This window comes from Pseudopodoces humilis, chromosome 8 (assembly GCF_049639895.1).
Source record: "Pseudopodoces humilis isolate 2021_Gansu_Grassland_sample_001 chromosome 8, ASM4963989v1, whole genome shotgun sequence".
NCBI lineage: Eukaryota > Metazoa > Chordata > Aves > Passeriformes > Paridae > Pseudopodoces > Pseudopodoces humilis.
Window position 1 is genome coordinate 2109935 of NC_142207.1, and position 22504 is coordinate 2132438.

The following is a 22504-nucleotide window of genomic DNA, read 5'->3' on the forward strand; positions in this document are numbered from 1 at the left end:
GATATCTGGTGTTATTTAGATATAACAAGGTGAGGTTATTTAGATATTTTCATGGTGAGAACCATGAAAAACATTCTGCTTTGGAAGTCTTTTCCTTAGATTTAGAACCCAGCCATTAAAAAAGTCTCCTGAATTGTCCTTCCTTACTCTATTTGTAGAACAAAAATGCCAAAGAGCAGCAAAAGTTTCTCTTATTATTTTCTGCTGTTAATTCCTCTCATGAATACAGTGATGTGCATAATTGTGGTGCTTAATTATTGCCTAAAATCTTAATTCCCCCTGCCCTTTATCAGACCAATCCCTGTCCGTACTTTTAGCTCTGACCAGGTAATTTCACATGGTGAATTTAACATTTCATCCATGAATTGAAAATATGATGAATCCACAAACCAGCACAGGTATAATCCTGCTACCTCCTGAATCCATTTCAAAATTCCCACTAAACTGATCTACAAATTCTTATTTATTACAGACATGACAAATGGCAACAGCACATGCCTACCACAGAAGGCTCTAAAATCTCTTTTATTTGACTATAATTCAGGGCAGAAGTAACATAATCTTATTTTCAGAGACCACAGCAGGAACAGATTTCTAATCCCAACTCTGACACTGACTTGAGCAAGTTATTTAATCTCTCTCAGCTGCCACTTGGCAAATGCCAGATTTTTTCTTTGCCTCTTAAGTACTATAGGGATGCAGCAATAGATACAGCCTTGAAATTATTAAAAAAAACCAAACTAAAACAAAACAAGAAAACCCCCACAAAACCACCACTACCACAAAAAAAAAAAAGAAAACCCAAGGAAAAAAAACCCAAAACAATAAAAAAAAAAAAAAACTAAAAAAAAACCCAAAATCAAAGTACCACATAAGATAAAAACCAAATCGGGTGCTCTGACGGTATCATAAAATAATTATAGCAAAGGATTACAACCTAAGGATATTCAGAAGTGAAGCTTCCCTTCCTACCCACAGATTTTTCCAAACAGTATATAAAAATCGAGATGTTTGTCTTAATTTTCACATTGCCTGAAGAAAAAATAAAAAAAAAAGAAAAATCAACCCCCCCCAAAAAAAACAACCTTACAATATTTTTTCCTGCTGCTGCTTTGCCATTCAGGGAGATTTGAGGCAGCAGCACTGATTCTGTTTGTATTCCTGGAAACTCCAGGCTGCTCGGGAACACATTTGAAAGGTTATCTTTAAAACCAAAAGAGTTCCAAATTGATCTTTTCATGCTCAAATGTACTCCTGCATGGATGGGGCTGATGTTGTACTGTTTAAAAAGAGGGAATGAGCAAGTGCTGGTGTTGAAATTCTGTTCACAGAGCTCCTGCCCACCAGTGTCTGCTTCCCTCCTCCCATTTTTTACCTTTCCATGGCCAAGGCAGCCCTGGCATTAGCACAGAACTCAGCCAAGATTATTTTTGTCATGTAAAGTATCATTTACATAATGTCTAATTAAGCACGTGACTCCAGCAAAGAAACCATGTTCCCCCTCTCCAATATTCCACAAAAATGCTCTCCCCCAGCACCTCCAGATAATTTATGAAAACTTACAGTCGATTTATTCTGTGTGACACTGGTAAACAAATTAATGTGGGATTTAATTGCTTTGTCTCCTCAGCTCGGGCTTGCTTTTAGCAATATTTATCTGGAATTATTATCTACAAAGAAAATAGATTGTAATTGAGCTTATAAAAGTGATGGTGGTTTGAAGTTGACAACTGTCACCATTATTAATCTGAATTTCACTTCAGGGGAGAAGAATGCTTGATCAAGTATTTCTGCAAGGAAGGCTGGTTTTCTGCTGTCTCATGTTTCCTGCAGTATTGTACTCACATGCAGCTTTTTTTTTTTTCCAGAGTTATTTATTTATTTGTTGCATTTGTATAAACCACACTGTTTCTTTCACCCAAAGCAGATCAGAAATCCATCTTCAAGCAACCTTTTTCTTTTTATTTTCCTAGTGAAACATAAAATAATCAAATTTCTGTAACACCTGATCCATAACCAGCACTGAGAAACAAACAAAACAACTCCAGTAAAAAAAAAAAACCTCCTTAATCATGATTATATAATTCATACTGCCTCAGCAGTATTAGCAGAGATCATTAAAAAACCCTAAATACAAATATTAGTGTATAAAATAGCAATAATCCATCTGGCTTGCATTAGCTAAAGCAAAGTTTGGATGGTGGAGAGCTGAAAAATGATGACAACATGAGCTATGCCTTCCTAAAAGACCTATACATTTCCCAAATTCCTATCTGATTACAACATATCTCACAGCTCCAGGAATTCCACACACAAAAACCCCTCTACAGGTATAGACCACCACTCTGACACTGCCTCTGTGAAGCAGCCTCAGCAGGATAAAAATAAATAAATTTCCATATTTAAAACTGAAGACACAAATAAGGAATGAATGTCCCAGCTAGGACAGAATTAGCTTTTAAATCTGGATTTTCACCTGAAGGTCTTTTTTCTTTTCCTATTTTAAGATTTGAGATTCAATGCAATAAAATGCACTGAAATCTAGAAGTGAAAGTTTATTTTCTTTAAGAGAAAGAACCCATGCAGGCTGGAGGATGGGAAAGGAAGCAGGCAAAAAGAAGGATGTTTGGATATTTGCCACTGTGAATATGAATGCCTTCAGTAAACCTTGGTTATTTTGGACTAGAAATGTTTTCTCTTTTTAAGATGTAATGACCATAGCCTGGAATTACTGTGGATTAGACACGTGGGCATGAAAAATTGCTTGGGAATTGCACTGGGGAGGAGGCCAAGCAGGGATATGAGGATGCTGGCCATATAAAAGAGCCCAGCTCAGGCTTTCAGACACTCACCTATGCTCAGGTAATGGCATAATCGACATGCTGTAATTAAATATTTTATGAACACATGCATCCAGGCTCATTTTCCAGTTCCTAAACCCAGAGAAGTGCTGCTTCTCTGACTTGCAAAGCTCTCGTGTGTTAGCAAAGCAGCAGAAGAGCCTTTTCCTCTGACCAAAGGCTGCATCCCCCTTTCCTGTCCCTGCTCTGGGGTGGGTGGGGAAGAGAAGAGGGGAGGAAATCCCGTTTTCAGGTGTGGCTGGCTGAGCCAGGGCTGGAATTGTGAGGGATGGACAGAGACATGACCCAGATTCCCTCTCCCAGCCCTGAAGAGGCAGCGCAGAGCAAGCGGCTCCAGCGTGTCCCAGCCTGTCCCTCTGCAGCTCTGGGCATTTCTGCACCTCGGTCTGCTCCAGTCACACTCACAGGCTCCAGCTAGAGGAATTCCTGCTCCCAGTGACTGCTGGAACCCAGCAGAGAGATCGAGTCCCCACAGAAGTGATTTCAGGCCATTTCCTGGCCAGCATTCCTCGCAGAGCCACTTGAGCACTCAGCTGAAGAGATCTGTCTCCTAAAGGTTCATGGCAGAGCTCCTCTCTTCCCATTTCCTTTGGAGATCTGGCTCTGCTCTCCATGAAAAAGCAGAAAGTGACTGGCAGATTTTTAATTTTCTTCTTCTCTCCCATCCTCAGCAATGATCCCACACTTAAGTGATATTTCCCACTGAAGGATTGTGTCTTTAAGGAATGCCAAACTGTTGAGACCCTTTCCTTAAAGTGTCTGGGCCAGAAAAGGTAAGGAGAGGGAAAGATAAGGAAGGATGAAACACTCTTCTCACTTTAAAGTTTGGGAAGTTTATACAGGAAAAATTTAAATGCCAACTTCACTCTTCCTGAAGACAACACTGGGACAAAGCTCTCCCAGTTCACTTGTTCTGTCATCTTAGTGCTGACGCGGAAAACCCCAAAATGAGTCCCTGTGTCCATCAGAGACATCACTGCAGAGCCAAGAGCATGCTGCTCAGGGATTCTGCACCTCCACCTCAGCTGGACTGACTCAAGTGTACAACCAGTGGCACTTTTCCAGCTTCCAAAGGGACTACAACACGATACCAAGCAGCTCCTTTTTAGTTCTTTAATTAATAGTATGGTGATAGTTTCGAATCAGACACACCAGGTATTAAGAAGCAGCCGCCACACCTTGAGTTCCAGAAAATGTTCTGGCACAAAACTTCTCTGGGCTTACAAATTCAGCTTCCAGATGCACCTGCAGTGTCTGTTTCCTTCCCAAATTGTTAGGGGTTTATGACAAATTCATATTTCTGTGTTACAAAGCACTGAACACACAACTGGTATTGTGAGAACTGAAAAGTCTTGGTAGGATCCAAATGGATCTTGTCAGGCAGTTATTGATTTGTGACTGGAGGCGCTCATAGGAGGTTCTGCACCATCCTCAAAAAAATTGTGCTATTTTTACACCTGGGTTTTGCTGCATCCCAGCCCTGTGACACCTGGACAGGTAAGGGCAGGGGAATACACAGGACCCTGGGCAGCACCCAGGATGTTAAAAGTCATGAAATTGGGTTGGAAGTGTCATTAAAGCTCATCCATTCCCACTCCTGCCATGGGCAGGGACACCTTCCACTATCTCAGGCTGCTCCAACCTGCCCAAGGGGCAGCCACAGCTTCTCTGGGCACCCTGTGCCAGGGCTTCACCTTCTTTCCCAGCCAAGAATTCCCAATTCCCAATATGCCATCCATCTGGCACTGGGAGCCATTCCCTGGGTCCTGTCCCTCCATCCCTTGTCCCCAGTCCCTCTCCAGCTCTCCTGGAGCCCCTCCAGGCCCTGCAAGGGGCTCTGAGCTCTCCTTGGAGCCTTCTCTTCTCCATGTGAACATTCCCAGCCTGGCTCCAGAGGAGCTCCAGTCTCGGAGCAGCTCTGGGGCCTCCTCTGGATTCTCTCCAGAAGCTCCAGGTCCCTCCTGTGCTGGGCCCCAGGGCTGGGGCAGCTCTGCAGGTGGGGTCTCACCTGAGAGGAGCAGTGACAGTCACCTCCCCTGACCTGCAGCCCTGCTCCTCTCTCAGCTGGAGCACAGCCCAGCAGCAGCTGCCTGCAATTCCCAACATGCAGCTGGAGAGGATTTTCCTCACACCTCTGCCAGGCCTGACAGACACAGGAAGTGACAAGGAGAGCTCAGCCTGCTTTACCTACGAATTTACAAGAGAACCCACTTCATCCTAGAGCAGGAACATAAAAAACTTGTAACTTCAGACACAAACAGTCCTGCAGAGCTTCTTAAAGGGAATAAGACAAATCTGGATCCTGGGCAATAAATGCCACTGCAGGCTGGAGGATTTTCATCCTGCTCCTCTGTGGTTTCTAAGTGAAGTTCTAAACTTAAGTCAGATTTTTGTTCTCTTTTGTACCTTCTTCGAACAGGCAACAGCAACTTTCTACCACTTACAATCCCCACACAACTATTTTGCTGTATCTGAACACAGCTACCCTTGGCAGGAATGTTTTAATCTGTGGGTGGACACCCAGCTATCATTCTGCACACACATCCTAGTTGCAGAGAACTTTTCCCTTAGGTTTCTTTTGCAGGGAAAAGCTTCGGGTTTTAGAATGGGAAAAAAAAAATGCAAATTGAGACAAGCTATTGAATGCCAGTAAAATTTCCTGTACTGGGGAGAAAATGGCAGAGACGAATAATCTGTCTGTAAATACCCTCATATAAAATAGAAAATGTGATACTATCACTCATTCCTTGACTGGGACAAAGGGGAGACTCTCTCCAGCTCCATGCCTGAAGTCCAGGAGAAGTTTTGGGAGGCCTAAGGTCTGTTTTCCTGGATACACACTTCCACAGCACCTCCTTCCAGGTCCAGAGCAGCCTCTTAATTAGCAGCTCATCAACTGCTAGACCCACGTGCATCACGTGAGGTTTTATTCTGCACTTGCTGTTGAATGGAGCAGGCTCTAAAGGAGGGCAGTTCAGAAAAAGCACAAATTATTTATGAGTATGGATCCTGTGACTTTTGCAGAACACAACTGTACGGTGAAATATTCCTAAATGATACTCTGAAATGCTCCAGAGAGAATTCAGACACATCCACTGCCCCTTCTCCCCAGTGTCCAAAACAGCTGTAAGAAAATCACCAGTTTTTAGCAGCAGACTCCTGTTTTCTCTGGGGAAAAGGAAAAGATCAGTGTTATTTCTCCAAAATCCCCTTCGCAGATGAACCCAAACTTACACGGCAAAGTGGCACGCTGCTGCCTGCCAAGGTTTAATGCAACACTTTACATCCAGTTTTGAACAACTTCAGAGAAAACCCCCAAAACGGTGACATTTATCCCAAACTGATGGATTCATCCCTGTATTTCATAGGTTATGAAGAGCCAGCAGACAGCATGCCAGAAGCAGGGAGCCTGCCCACCAAACACTGTCACAGTTTGCTGCAGGAACAACTTCCAAGGATTGGGAGCTTCCTTGAGAGCCAGTGCTCCCCTTCCCAGCTAGAGCCAGCTCAAATTGCTGCAGCAGCCACTGCACTTGAGTTTCCACAGCCAGGTTAGCCCCAGTAAGCCTAAAATTCCAGCCAAAATTGGAGTTTGCAGCAGTTTGATTGGCAGCTGATGGATTTTGCTAATTCATATAAATGGTGCTAACCTGATCCATGGCTTGTGGTTGGATTCCCATCTGGAATACGCCAGGAGTTTCACTCCCAGAGATGTCTCACCCCAGACCTGGTATCCAGAGGTGGAATAAAATAAAGTACAACAAACACGTGGTTTGGATTAATGACTTTTGCACAAATGGGGATGTGTGTATGTGTAATTTGATATCTTAGAGTACTACAATGGCCAGGATGTTCCAGCTTTTCTCTCTGCTCAGTATTCCTTGACCCTTCTAATGCTAAAACCTGGCATTGCTCAGAGGAGCATTTTAACCACCTTGCACCATCTATAACAATCATCATACTGTGCCCAAGAACTAATATGGGTAAAGACAAGTCTATGGCTTTGGGAGAAACATCCAAAATATGCATTTTTTACTGAAAACACAGCTAAAGGCTGATCAAACCACTCAACACCACCAGAAATGTTTCTGGAAACTGAGGAGCCTCTTTTGCAGGGAAATGACAAGTTTGGCTTCTCCTTCCCATCTCTACTACGAGGAGTTTGAAAGGTTCCTCCTCGGTTTCTAAATATAGAGCTGGTGATCAGATTCTGCATGATCGGTTTGTGAGCAGGACAGGATGATTTCAGACTGTAACAGCACAACACAACACAGGGCAAATCAGAGCCCTCCCTAAGGTCACCACCCGTGGGGACACAGCCCAAGAATCCAAGTCATTGAGCCTGAAACACAACCAGAAGAGAAGCAGAGCTGCTGTAAACTTGATGTGGGATAACAGGAGAAGGGACTTCCAGTTTATAAACCATGCATTTCTGAGGAAACAAGCTTGATGTCCAAAGTATTCATAAAACCAGGAGTAAAACTATCTTCCTGATCTTTGCCAACTAAAATGGACTCCCAGCAGTGCAAATAACAAATATCTAACTATCAGCAGGTTTTAGGAAGTTTGCATTTATTAAAACCCCCTAGAAAAAAAACAACCCCCAAAATGCCCAACGCCCAAACTCGATGTACAGGTCTAGCAAGTATGACAACATATTTCTGTGAACTCCCAGCTCCTGTAACCCTACCACGCCGGTAACTCAATAGTGCCACCGACTCTTTGGTGTCCCAGGAGCCTCTCGCCCGGGGGGACACGTCCGGTGGCTCAATTAAAGCACCATGACCCTGCAGCCGCTTGTGTTTGTGCTCCTCACCAGCTCTGGGGAGCTGCTGGCAAAGCCCAGTCCCAGTCCAGCATCCTGCTAAACTTTTGTTCCTGTCTCTGGGATTCAGTGGAATTCCTGAGCAGAGTCGTTTCCTACCCCTTTGTAATCCCCCATAAACAGCTCAATCATTAACAGCATTAACAACCTGTGTACCACACAACAAACCCTTTATGGCCTCCTCTGCGTCTGCACTCGCTGCTTGGGGCTTTTCACCTTTTCTGCTTCTCTCGGTGTCTTAGTGCACTCCAATTCTTCTTTTGCTTGGGGGTGGGGAAGAACTGGAGTATTTTTCAGTTAGGAGATAAAAAGAACAACAAAAAAAAACCACCTCAAAGAAAAGAAGCCCCAACCCTTTTGTTGTGCTCAGACTGATATTTTGGAAATTCGGTCTGCTCTCCCATATTTATTCTGGCCTTAGAATCCAAAATGGTCAGAGATAAATGTTTCTTCACAAGATGCTCCCAACCCCCTACCAAATATTAGATACCACTTACTTAAAAATAGAAACTAAAGTCTAAATTGGTAAATTATATCATTGATCCAGGCCCTTTTATCTGTGCTAGAAAAGCTGCAGAATATATGAATTTAGTAGAAGTCTCAGTACATAAAAAGTGACTACTCTGGACCCTTAGTAGAATGTGTCCAAGGGCTCAATTTTACATCAGTTTTTCTTTTCACTGTTTTAACTCTGAACTTACCAGTGGACAGAAAACCAGAACATTATTCTTTTGGTTCGTTTAATGCTTTGTTATTTATTTCTTTTTTGTTGCAATGTCATTTTAAGCTTTGGAAGAAGAATCAGGGAACTCACTTCATTACTGAAGGGTCTCAGGGCTTCTAATACCAGCATATAAAAAATAAACTTACTCAGAGGTTACATCCTTGCCACACTGGGTTTGCTCCTTCTAGATCTCCACACAAAGCAAAAGTATGACCCTAAACCAGCTGGACCTACCCCATCCCATCAGAAAAGTGTCCATGTCCAGCAGCATCTTCAGAAAAATTTAAAAAATGTAAACAATTATATCTATATGATTAATCCAGGGAAGATCATCTTCTCCAAAGACAGCTTTCCCTCAAGATCCAATTGTTCTGCTCATAATTTCTCAGCCAACTGCTCAATAAGCTGCATATTGAATGTGAGATGTCTAATGAGCGTCTCCATGACTGCAGAAATGACAACTTCCCAAAACAGAAGGTCTGATTCCCAAACTGCTGCAGTCTGGATAATGTTCACCTGCTGTCAGGCTGCTGGAATATTTCTCGTTGCCCTGGCTAGACACAGGACAAGTGGAATTCTCCCAGTGAAGTCCCATGTAGGACTAACTTTATAAAAATTTCTCTAGGATTTTATCTCTCTGATTTTCCCTCGTTACCACAGTCGGTATCAAGCACCAGCCAGGCCAATCCCCTAAAACAAGAAGCAATTTTCTGTGAGAATGCCACTGGAGTGAAGGATTGTGCTCCTGATGCCTGTGAGTCTCCCACAAGTCCCAACTGGCAGGGACACGACTGCTCCGAGAGCCTCCATGGCTCACCTGGCTCCCGCCCACACCGCAGCGTTCCAGAGGCATTGCCAGCTCCAGGGATGGGAGCACAGCCACGGATCCTGCTGGGAATGCTGCAGGGCTTTGGATACAGACCCAGCTGAGGGGGCTCAGGGGTTGCTGAGCTCACCCCCAAACACCCACTTCACCTCAAAGAAAGGAGCTGACAGAGCACGGCACGGGCCCTGGGGCCAAACAACCCCAAAATAATTCCATTAATCACACCCAGGTCCTTAGGAGAGGGGCCAGCTCCCAAAAACACTTCCATGGATGCTCATGGAGAGCAGTATGGTGGGGAAACCCTCCCTCCCCCAAAACCCAACCCATGTGTTAAATGTTAAATTACTCCAGTTTATCTGCTGTGCTGCTATAATTTTTCCTTAATGATGCATTCATTCTAAAAAATTAACAATTCTATTAAGACGTCTATTTTAACACACTGAAGTTCACTTTTTAACCTGTGTGCTCCAAACTGTCTCCCACTGCAGCTCAAGGACTGCAGAGTAAAATGAGATCTGAAGTAAACCCAGTTGTGAATCAGGTTAAATATCTCAATTTCCTTCATGCTGGAAGTTCAGTGTCCCCTTCCCAGCCCGTCCTCCTTAACCTGCTGCTGGCTGGAGATAATCTCTGTCAGGCTTCCCAATTGCTGACACAGGAACCTCTGTGAGCACACTGAACTACTTCCTTTTCTCCTTGAAAAGATTTAATAACCTACAACTTTCTTCTCTGCCCTACTTGGAGTCAATCATTTGCTTCCCTCTCGTATCGAATCTGCTAAAATAAAATTTTATAGTGTCAATTCAACAAAGGCAAAACTAGAAAGTGTGTTCTGACAGCTTCCTTTCTCAAAAAAAATTTAATAAAAAAAAATAAGAAAAAAAAATTAAAAAGAAGAAAAAAAATCCTTTGCCCTTGAGAAGATGAATTGAATAGCCTTAGGTATTCTATAGCTGTATTTATGAAAAGCTTTTGGACACTGAAAGTCTCTACAGAAATGGGGAAAGTGTTTTGCTCAGGTCATAAAACTTCTTTTTTCATTGCACAGAGAAACATATGCTGCACTCCAGTAGGAAACATCAGCTGACCTCTGGGAGAGCCACCAGCCCCATCCAGCCCAGAGGAAAGTGGTGCCTATGGGATAATAGCCCCCCAAAACTCCATAAAATACACAGAAAAAGGAATTGCTTCCCTAAACATGAACAGATTTCTCTCCAGAAACACACAGCGCTCTGCCCAGACATTAATTAAAAGTTTTTGTACCCAAACCGTGTTATTAATATTTAATATTATTTATTGCAGCATCAAATCACAGGAAATAATACTAAAAAAAATATTTAAAAATGAAAGAATGTATCACTTTTCTACATAAAAAAGTAAAATAAAGTAAAAATCATGTAAAAATAATGTAAAGCTCCCTGGCTATAAATGAAAACAAAGCACTTTAAAACATGGAATAAGTCCATGTATTTCCCATTTAATAACTTACACTGGAATGTTGCAGGAATTTTTTATTTTCCTCACTTTTATTCAAAACAATTTAGTCTGATGTTAAAATTCTATATTTTAGGGAAGTGTGAAAAACTTGTAACAAGGAAGATTCTGAGAGAGATTCATGCAGAACAAGTAATTTCACTTGGTTCAAGTCCCTCCCAGGCTGTCTGATGTCAAAAACTCAATTGACTTGTATATCACTGTACAGAAACCTAAATAAAACCCCAAATCCTATAAAATCTGGTTCATAAATTATAACAAATATTAACATACTTTTCATCAGACAGTGAATTAAGGGGAAAATGCATAAGTAACTCATTGCTTGTTCAAGCAGCTGATTGAACAAATCCCTTTTCCTTGCTTGTGACACAACTACAGGAGAATATTTATTTGAAATGTTCTACAGCTGTGGTAATTTAGAGAAAGAGACAACACTCTGGGACATGTTTGGGGTTTTTTTTCAGGTAGAACAGGAAAAAAATTAAGATTAAATTAATTTTTAGTGAGCTGCAGCTAATCAGAAACTAACATAGAATAGTATCAGTTGAGTTATCCAATAGAAGTTAAACTCAGAAACCAAGTTTCTGTACTGATAAGAGGTCTACTCACCCTAAATTACCACTTTTATTATTCTTTATGGAACTATGTAAAATTATCCTCTGTATGAGATACAAAATAATTTTTACAGAAGACAGTGACAAAGAATTAAAATTCCACATTGTTCCTGATATTTTGTACATTACAGTTTTAGCAAAGCTCTGGTAATGATTGGCAAATGCACAGAAAAACACTGTCCAATAGTGAGACACAAAATAATTTAGTCAGTCCTTGAATTCAAAGGGATCAGAGAATAATTCTTAGAATGCAGATTGTTTCATGTTCACAAAAGCAACACATCTGGCTCCTTCTTCTGCTGAGGTTACTCCAAAAATTTGGTTCCTGTTTTTTCTGCGATACTTAAGCACTCAAAAGAAATGGAGTTATTCAAGAGAAACCCCCTTCCCTCACTAACCTATGCTGAATTTATTTCATTAAAGCCCTGCTTCAACCCATTATCTCCAAGTAGAAAATGTTAAATCATATTAGAGCTCCTGTTTAATAAAAGAAGAAACTTTTCTGGCTGTATTTAAAGGAAGAATGTTTGTCCCTGTATATATTAGTTCAGAAATATTTATTCCAAAAAAGAAGATACAAGAAATTTAAAGACTAATTTTCATATTTGTTATAAATGTGAATAATGTTTCCTTTTTTTTTTTTTTTTTTTTGGAATAAATTCCTAAGCCTTAAAACTCTGCAGACAAGAGTTAAAATAAAGAAGTTCAATTCTCTACCAGAATGCATTTGCTCAAGTGTAAAGCTAACAAATGCTAAAATTTTTGGCAACACGTCTGCATTTCTGAATCATTAGGTAGTCAAACTATTTTTTGATTTTGCTTGCATGATGTTGGATTAGAATAATCCATATAAATCAGTGGTTTTCCCTGCCTAGGAATACCGTGTTTGACGGCAGAAGGAGGCACAAAAACGCAGGGAGGTTCAGCAAGATCCAGCAGAGCTGCCTTGGATGTGCAGCACTGGATTAGGATTGTTTACTCAGGGGACGAGCAAGGAGAATAAAGTCAAAGTAAACACAACACAGGCAAGGCATGCACAGCATTCCAGGCACCCTTTCCAGAGTGGGATGCTTTCCTAGGGAAAACTCCACCAGGGATGGGCTGTCCAGGAGAGCCGGGAGCTGCACAGAGCAGAACAGGAGCGGGACAAAGGAGATCCGAGCTCATGGGTTGAATTGCCTGGAGACTTCCCTCGTGGAAACCCAAACATCCAGGCCAAAGTCCTCCAAGATGTGAAAGCACTTCTGGTGCACTGCTACAGGTCCTGATCTGAGAGCAGCAGGGCTGGGTGCCCAGCCAGGCCCGCTCAGCAGGGCTGCAGCAACTCCCAGCTTTTCCAAGTTGAGGCAGCAACAGTGGCAATATTATGGAATTATTTATACACTCCCAGGCCTGTTTACTTCCCTTTTCAAATCATTCTGAGGCTGCTGGATGTAAAGGCTGTGATTAAGCAGCACTTTTTGGTTGATACTGTGTGAAAATATTCTTGATACTTGTGGCTGCAGCAAGGCTGCCAGGTGGGTTCTCCCATCAACAGTCACCATCTCCCTTTCCCATCATATTGTGGATCCCAGGGCTGGAGCCTCTCTGCTCTGGAGCCAGGCTGGGAGAACTGGGAATGTTCCCCTGGAGAAGGGAAGGATCCAGGGAGAGCTGGGAATGTTCCCCTGGAGAAGGGAAGGATCCAGGGAGAGCTGGGAATGTTCCCCTGGAGAAGGGAAGGATCCAGGGAGAGCTGGGAATGTTCCCCTGGAGAAGGGAAGGATCCAGGGAGAGCTGGGAATGTTCCCCTGGGGAAGGGAAGGATCCAGGGAGAGCTCAGAGCCCCTTGCAGGGCCTGAAGGGGCTCCAGGAGAGCTGGAGAGGGACTGGGGACAAGGGATGGAGGGACAGGACCCAGGGAATGGCTCCCAGTGCCAGAGGGCAGCGATGGATGGGATATTGGGAAGAAACTCTTCCTTGTGAGAGTGGGGAGGCCGTGGCACAGATCCCCAGAGAAGCTGTGGCTGCCCCTGAATCCCTGGAAGCGTCCAAGGCCAGGCTGGATGAGACTTAAAGCAATCTGGGGTAGTGGAAGGTGTCCCTGCCTACGGAATGGGGTGGAATGGGATGAGCTTTAAGCTCCTCTCCAAACCAAACCACTCTATAGTTCTCTGACCTGCTCCCCTCCGTCATGGCAAACAACTCACACCCACCCACAGGCCCTGCTCCCCAGATTCCCACCATTTTCATTACAGCCCTGACTACCTCTGCAGCAGCCCAGCCTCCAATCTCCCTAAACACCGGCTTTGCCTCCATCCCCTTCCCTCCCTGCTGCCATCCACCTCCCCCTCCCCTGCTCCTGACCACCAACACCTCTTCCCCAGCCTCTGCCTCTTCCTAACGCTCGCTTCCTTCCTCCTCCCGCCCCGAGGCCTCCCCAGCAGCTTTCAGTCACAGCCCTGCCCTCCCAGAGAACCAAAGCCCCTCTTCCCCAGCCCTGAAAGCCACAGAGAACAGTGGGAAGGGTTATCCACAGGCTGCACCTTGCAGCTCCGCGGAACTCCCCTCTCCCTGCCAAGCAGCTTCACCATCCTGTGCATAAAAATCAAAATATTTTGACCTAGTGGATGTTTGATGGCTTTTGTTGTGGGGTGACAAACTCACTGCCCCAAGAACTGAGCACCAGACAATCCCCAGAGGAACTCGGAGTTAGTAACCTGGCAGGAATGTCTATTGGGGCACAATAAAGTAGGTGAGTAAAGCAAGAGTAAACAACAGGAGAGTCCATGCAAATTGAGGACAGAATAATTACGGATTACACTGGACAGGATTAATGCAGAGATTAAAAAAAAGCAGTAATTATTTGTGAATTTTTGATGAACATCCAGGTTCATAGAATCTAATCCTAAAATCCCACCTGCCTGTGAAGACCTCTGGAGCACAGGACAACCAACTCCCAACACTGGGACATTAAATAAAAACCTCTATAAAGAGTTTTCTTTCAAGACAACAACTGGAGATGCCTCAAAATATCTTCAGTTTAAGGTTCAGCATCAGCAAGAATTCAGTTTACATTTACCACCATTGTACTGAACATTTTCCTATATTACAAATGCATTTGACTATTATCTACCAAAACACAAACTAAAAAACCTTTCATTTTTTCTATAATAGTACTGAAACATTCCAGACTCACATATACCATTAATGAATTCCAAACAAAGTATTATAATTATTTGCAATAATTAGCAAAAGCTGACTATTAACAGGTTTTTTTACTGTTTTTTTGAACGCAGTAAGATTAAAAATGAGAATAATATACTTCCAACTGTTCATCTATGGGATAAGTGTGTTGCAGGCTGTTACATCAAATCCATAACATCAAAAAAAACCCCAAATAAAGTTAAACTTAGTTTTATTTAGCATAGATCAATACTTGGAGGAAGTTGATCAATTCTTTTTGATTTTTTTCTTTGAAAATGAAAAAAATATAGCAACAGGCTCTCAAAAGTTTATATATTCCTTGTCTGACAAAGCAACAGTTATTAGTCTGATAATTATTATTTAAGAAAAATGATGCTGCTCTTCAACATGGGAATACTTTTACTGGCATGTAAGTTCCTTTAACATAAAATTTAAGAATATTGCCTTGATTTTCTGTTTACTTTTAAGTTGCAGGGACATGCTCCTAAATTCTACCTCCCCATGTGTCTGCAGATCCTTAGCAGGACTCTTCCATCAAAGGACTTGAGTTACAAAAGATGATTAAGAACTGACTCAGACCTGTGAATTTTTTAGGGAAAGCAGCACAGAGAAAAGGCCAGGAATCCCCAGAATTCTGGGAAGAAAACTCTGGGTGGGAAGTGATTCCCCAGGAATCCACAGAGCAGCTGATGAAGGAGCTGCCCAGCTTTGGGGGGAGCATTACTTTGTTACGAGTTTTGTTCCCCAAGACCTTTGTTTAGTTACAACTCACGAAAAATTCAGATTTAGGGTTTGGATCCATAACCTAAGAAGCTGATAAATATTTTTAGCAGGGAAAACAGAATAGACATTATTATTATTATATTTATTTTTTTCCTTAAAGATTTCATAGCTACATTTTTACTAGTAGTTTCAAGAGTAGAGACATTGGATAGGTATTTCCAAAAAATTAAAATCACCCACACCACAGTTTTTAATACGCAGCTTAATGCCTGAATGAACATATTTATCAAAGAAAAGTGGGATACAACAGCTACAAGGTGTCCTGAGAGTAAAACAACTTCCAGCAAAGCCCTAGCAGCACTGCAACGCTCGAGCCAGGGCACCCTGCACAGATGGACAAGTCATTTTTAGAAATGAATCACGCTGCAAATGATTGGACTAATTTTAAAACAGAGGTGAGGAACCAATAGCCTCCAGCCCAGATATGGTTTGCTTCAGCTGGCCCACAGACACTGCTTTATTACTTAATAACACCCAGGCAACTTCAAGGGGAACCACGTGTGTTTTAAAAGGCTCCAACAACTCACAGATTTTTAAGGACATGGTCCTCAAACTCAAACATCATCCCCAAGTTTCAAGTATTACATGAAATTTTTGGGTTTTGGTTTTGGTTCATTTTATTGTTCGTTCTTGCTACCCTGATTAGGTGGGAGGGATTTCACAGCCATCAGCATTTAAATTATTTTAACAGGGAAAAGCCAACGGTGCTTTGAGTTTTGACAACACAAGGGCTGTGGTAGCAGGATTTTGATATTTAGCCCTTATTTAGCCCTTATTTAGGACAAAACTTCCACTGAAAGCTTTGAAGAGACACAGTCCCAAACACAGATCCCAGTCCTTCCCAGACATTCCAAGAGCACAGCGGTTCTGAACCTGAAAGGAACCAGTGAAAGGAATTTCTTGAGGGAATCACAGGCCCCTGCTTGGCTTTGATCCTTGCTGCAGCTCCCTGATCACGCTGATATTGAGGCAAGAGAAGGTTCAGCTCTGAGTTTTGCCTGCCATAACCAGGGGGCTCCGATGCCATCAGCACAAACAAACCTTTCCACTGGATTCCAGCCTCCCAAACCCAGCAACTTCACTGGGACAAAATGTAGGAGGAAAAGTAGTTTTAAAAAGTATCTTTATAAACCAAACTTTTCCTAGTGTAGTATAAATGGGGAAAATTGGTATTTTTTGAGGAAAATGACTGTAAGTATTCAAAGGTAGCTAACTCCTTGAGAAACATGGGCTGAGCATTCCAAAAACAAATAAAAAGCCAGAAAACTTTACAATATTTGCCACTCCAGGCAGCCACGTTCAGGAACAAGACAACACCACATTGCATCACCAGTCTATGCCAACACATCCACCTCTGAAATCTGATCCAAGCCTCTTCCCCATAAAGATTACGAGGAACAACGTATCCCTCGCCTGCCCCCAAGCCCCTAAAAGACAAAAGGAAGTTCTGTTCTAAAAAAACAGCTTACTACAGATTCCTCTCCACTTTGTTTCTTGAATCAATGATCTCATTTGTTCACTTTTGCAGTATTTTCTTCCAAAAATAGCAGATACTAAAAAAAATTATTCTTATCTGGAGTTTGGATGAGAGGATCCAGTTGGTTTTTTTTCATGCTTCTCTTCTACACACAGTTAAAATAAATAAAATTTATCTCCTTAAATTAACAGCGTGCATATATAAAAAAAAAATTAAATAGATGCATAAAGCTTCATTGCATCAGTCTTAAAAGTAAAAAAATTAAATTAAATTAAATAGATTAGGGACAAACACAGCCAAAAATATAATGCTACGTTTATTATTTTCAATGGTACAGCTTCAGTCTTAGCAAAACACATGAAATTTGTACTCATTCTGGTGGGCCTAGTCACCTATATGTATATATATAAATATATACAAACACACATGTATATATATAGATACTTAAATATATACATGAGGTAGACAGGTAAAAGCTTAAAGGGTGAAGACAAACCCAAACGTTTCACGTATTTTTATCAAGTTTTTAATTTGTCACAACAGATAATCCTAAATAACGTGTTGGCAATGATCTACCAGAGCTTAAAAATCAAGTCTAAAATTGGCCAAGTGAAATTGAATTTCCATGTTTTTCAACCATTAGGCAGGATGAATGGAAAATTCTGACTATCTGTATTTATGATATGTAGGCCCAGGTTCTAGCTGGCCAAATTTTCTCCTAACTTAGGCTGTGTTTGTTTCCTTTGGCAGTGGGGTACAAGGCAACATTATCTCGTGCCTTCCTTGATCTAAACGTTGGGAATATCACCATTTGATCCAGCAGGATTTGTTGTGCAAACAATTGACAACTGTTCTGCTTCCCTCACTTAGGAATTTTCCTGAGCGAGGCCAAGCTACTGATGCTGCAAACGAAGGGCCCTCATATTTCAGATGCTATTTACATTTCAGATTACTCAGACACCAAAATAATTCTGCATTTAATGCCACTGAAAATGTAGACTAAGCAAAAATTATGACAATATATATTTTTTTTATCCCAAGTTTCAATTTTACCTCATAGCAGAGTAATGAATTAATATATTGCTTCTATAGGTTTTGATTATCAGAGATATTGTGGCAGGATAAGAATTTTTAAAATACTGCTCACTTACTTTAAAACATTATCACTAAAATAAAAATATATTAAATAAACAGCGCATTGAATTTAACCAGAGTAATAAATGAAAGAATAAAGGTTTGCTTAGAAACATAAAGAAGAATTTTACAATTTCATTTTTAAGCATATTTAAAGCTCCTGAAACAGAATATTTCAGGAAAAAAAACCCTCAAAAAAACAAGAAATCTTCAAGAGCCAACAATTGAACCCACTGCAGGATTTGTTCCTTAGTCATTCCCAAGGGAAGGACGAGAGGCAATGGAGATTTTGGGGCTGGGAGCACCTGTCAGGCTGCAGATAAACCCAGATGAGCAACTCATTTGACAAAGCTCTATGAATAGCCATGGCAGGGCTCTCACTGATTCCTGCTGCTCTGGGCCACAGCACAACAGCCTGGAGCTGAGGGACTCACAATACACGTCCTGGGAGCCACATGGACCTTAAAGCGGCACTGGAAAGTTCAAATTATCTGGTTTTTGTAGATGTCCATTTATATATTTATGTGTGTGTGTGTGTGTATTTGTGTATGCAGCTAAACTCATTTGCATGTGTACTCATACACTTTTGAACATTGCAGGCCAAGTGATTTTGATAAATTTTACCTTGATTTAAAAATAGTACCAAGTCTGAACTCCTTTCTAGACTATTCATCAAGAAAATAGGAATTGCTATAATAAAGAACTTGGAATTCAAGAAAGGGAAGGAGTCAGCACTTCTCAATTTCTTAACTCCAGCTTTTAGTTTTATTCCCTCTTCTTTTAGCTCCAGATACACAGAGAAAAATTAAAGCATCCTGAAAGCTATTTCTCATGCTCTTCCAAAATTTCATCCCTAATACCAGCCTTGGTTCCTGAGCAGGCCCATTTGAAACTGATTGAGCAGAATTATTCCACCTAATAGTTCCAAAAATAAATACAAAGAAAAGCCAATGAGAGCCTGTGGTTTCAAACATTCAAGTAACTCTTTAAAAGAATAAGCAGGTCCTGAATGACATAAGAGAATTAAAAAGGAAATAAATATATCCTGTATCTTTTTATTTTTGAAATCGGTGGTAATTCTGATTTCCACTGGGACAGAACAAGAACCAACCCAGGGACAATCAAACAAAACTAAACCTTAGATAACCCAACAAGCCTGAAAGAACAAACAGAATTCCTCACTTTCCCAAAGTTTTGACGGGATTTTCGCAAAGGAAGCTCAGCCACTTTCAAAATTTGTGTCCCTGGCCATTGAACAGATGACACTGAACTGCTTTGTGCACGTGGCCTCTTAAGCCCATAGAAAGACACTGGGACATTAGTGGGGCTCCAGATGGGCACGAGGAGCCTCCCACCTGGCCTGCTGCTTTCCACAGGGAACATCCACAGGGAGCACTGCCTGTGCTGATCCACACACTCATGGTGGGCTTACAGACTCTACTCCAGCCACTGATCTTCCACAGTGAAGGAAGAACCATGAGGAACAGTAGGAAAAAAAAATAAATAAATCCACTGACAAAGCAAATTAAATAACCCAGGTGAAACCCAAGGCATTCCATCTTGGAGAGGACTGTGACTGATGGCAGGACATCCAGTGCTTTTTAACAAGGAGAAACACTGATCCCACCACAGCCAAAGAACGAAAGGACTGCAAGTTGTACAAGAAAAGTTCAATTATTGAAGGTATTGCATCATAACGATTCTCCTCAAACATCCGCCTCCCTAATCCAAATAGAGACCAACTCATTTGTCCACAAGGGAAGGAAGGTATGGCAGCAAACTCCACGGAAACATTATTAAAGTTAGGCCTAAACAGCATCTTTACGTTCAGCACAGCTGTGGCAGGTCCTTGCTAGTTCCAAACTACCTGCCCTTAGAGCCCAGGAAGCCACTGACCCAGAACAGAGCAAAATAATTATCAATTCTGTCCCCAAAGATAAAGAACTGGAAAATCCACACCAAGTTCTCCTAAAAGCAATTAGCACCTGTAAATATCTCGATAATAGCAGCAAAAAGAGCTCAAGAACCCAAATAAAATGAAACTGTGTTGCCTTTCAGTTACAGCTGTTCATTCACAATCTTTCCTAGCACAGGTTGATTTAATGCCTTCGGTTCTTGGAAGGTTGTGACAGCAGCCAGAAGCCCCAAATTAGCCTGAGACCCTTTTCATGCTAAGCCTGCAGAAATACAGGAATTGCCACCCAGAATCCCAGTCCCAGCAGTGCTTCCTTCAGAGGGCCCTTCCCACCCCAAGCCCACCAATCCCACAGCTGTCTCTCCAGCACAGACTGGAGGCCTATGGAAATGAAGGTTTATCAGTAATTTTATCTCTAGGATTTAAAGTAAGAGAAAACCCAGAATTATTCTGCCCAGCCTCAGAATCCTGTTCAATTTTACTGTGTAACCGTATTAAACCAAACCATAGCTACTTTAAAGACCAAAACACAAGGAGATGGTTAAATCCCTGTAATAATTAATGTATCACATCACTGTTGGCCATGGAAGTTGGGGGCAGAGCTGCAGCTCTGCATACACGGGGAAAATGTAATCCTGCAGCCACTATAGGCTTCCATCTACAGAGGAAAGCGGATCAATGGGATCTCAGGTTGAGAAAAGCAGCACTGTCATGAAATAAAATCATGAAATTATGTCCTTTATTCTTGGACAGGCTTTTGCTGTCCAACTCCTACCTCTAGTAAACTAAAAGGAGAGTCACGTGTTTAAATCATGGGTGTCTACACACAGATCTGCTGATTTTGGGGATTGTCACCACCGAGGTTTGTTTAAACCCAAAGTTATTACAAGCAAGAAGAAAACTAAGAGCAAACTATTTGAAAGAACTACAGTTATGGCTGCTATCTCCAATTCTCCATCACAACATTGTCAAATATCAATCCAGCTCTGGTTTTCTCCTGTTCTTTCAACCCCGTCAAATTACGGCTCTCGCAAACTCTTCCCAGCCCAATCCCAAAACTGCTGCTTCATGCCAAGCACGTGTGTACAAATTAGAAATGGGAGATAGCCCAGCATGTCCAGGAGACTCCTTTCTTGTGGACATCCTTCAGCATGAGGCACAGATGACACACACTCTCTGCTGACCACCATTTAACTGGGATGCCCCTCTGGAACACACACTCATGGCCTACTCCATGGTTCTGCACTCAGCACGTAATAAACCAAAAATAATAATCCCAAAATAAACCAAAGCACTCCAACCGCCTTTTGGAAATTACAGAGGACATAATTAAGCTCCAGAAATAAGCAGACAACAGCAATTTCAATATAAACATCCTACTTGTGTAGGGGACTCTCTCATTTCAACTTGGTGTTAATGCCCCAACTCTTACTTCTGCATCCATGCAAACATCTAGAAGGCTTCTCCCAACACTTCCTTGAGTCCAGAATTTAGTTTGACATTTAAAGCCATTACATTTTAACCTATTTCAGACGTTTTAACACAGAACTTTCCTTTGAACCAGCAGAAAACATGGTCAGCTCAGTCCACCAGCAGCACCTGACCAACACCGAGAGTGGGGATGGAGACACTTGGCCTTCCCAGCAGAAAGCCATGGATAAACACATCCCGACATATATATTTGAACAAACCATTGACCAAATATAGCCGGGCACCACCGATAACCAGGGGCTGCTACCAAACCACATCCCAATCCTGCAAACACCAAGTCCAGCTCTTGGACTGCCTATCCCTGGAAGTTCAGCTCGGGAAAGGGTCTTTGTACAAGTGGTCTTTGTACCTTCATCACCGCAGGGGTTTAATAACTCAAACAATAAGTCAAACAACGGCCTGGAACCTGGGGGGCAACGCCGAGGCTCCCTGTTACCCCAGGAAAGCAACACTTTCGGGACTCGGCCGGGGCTCAGCACCCACCGCACCACCCCGAACTTTGCCCGGCACCCCCGCCACCATCACCCCCCTCCCCTCCCGCTCCGGAGGGGCCCAAAGGAGCATCCCCGGAGCATCCCCCGACAACAAAGCTGGGGCGGGGGGCGCCGGGAAGGGGCCCGAAGTGACAGGCGGTGCCCCCCCGGGGTAAACAGGGGGTAAACACGGGGTAAACAAACAACCCCCCCGCCCCGCCGCTCCCCCCGCACTCACCTCAGGGCCCCCGGGCGCAGGGAGGAAGGCGGAGACGCACACAAAGGGTAATAAAGGGGGAGGAGGAGGAGGGAGCGGGGCTCCGCGGGGCCGCCCCCGAGGGACGGGGGGGGGGGGGGTCTCGGTGTGTTTGGGAGGGATGTGGAAGAAACTCCCCGGCGGGGCTGCGGGGGGGCAGCGACTCGGGGCCCCCCGCCCCCGCCTCGGCGCGGCGCTGCTTCGTGTCCCTTCAGCGGCGCGAACAACCGGCCGTCCCGCCGCCGCCCCCCCCCGCGCTCCTCCTCATCGCCGCCGCCGCTGTCGGGAAGGAGGAGGAGGAGGAGGAGGAGAAGAAGGAGGAGGAGGAGGAGGAGGAGGAGGAGGAGGAGGAAGAGGAGGGGAGGCAGCAGCGGCGGCCGCCACCGCGCATGCGCCCCGGGGGAGCTCGGGAGGCCGCGGGGAGGAAGGGGGGGGAAACGGGGGG

At 43.0% G+C, this 22504-nt stretch overlaps 1 protein-coding gene across 6 annotated transcripts in view; it reads right to left on the minus strand.

Annotated features, from left to right (window-relative positions):
* The window catches only part of MBD5 (methyl-CpG binding domain protein 5), a 110032-nt gene extending 87613 nt beyond the window's left edge, over positions 1–22419 (minus strand). For all 6 annotated transcript variants that reach the window (XM_088058849.1, XM_014249518.2, XM_014249517.2 and 3 more), the window contains exon 1: positions 22042–22419. The gene's annotated coding sequence lies outside the window, so the exon portion shown is untranslated. The remainder of the gene's footprint in view (positions 1–22041) is intronic.
* Positions 22420–22504: the final 85 nt, after the last annotated feature.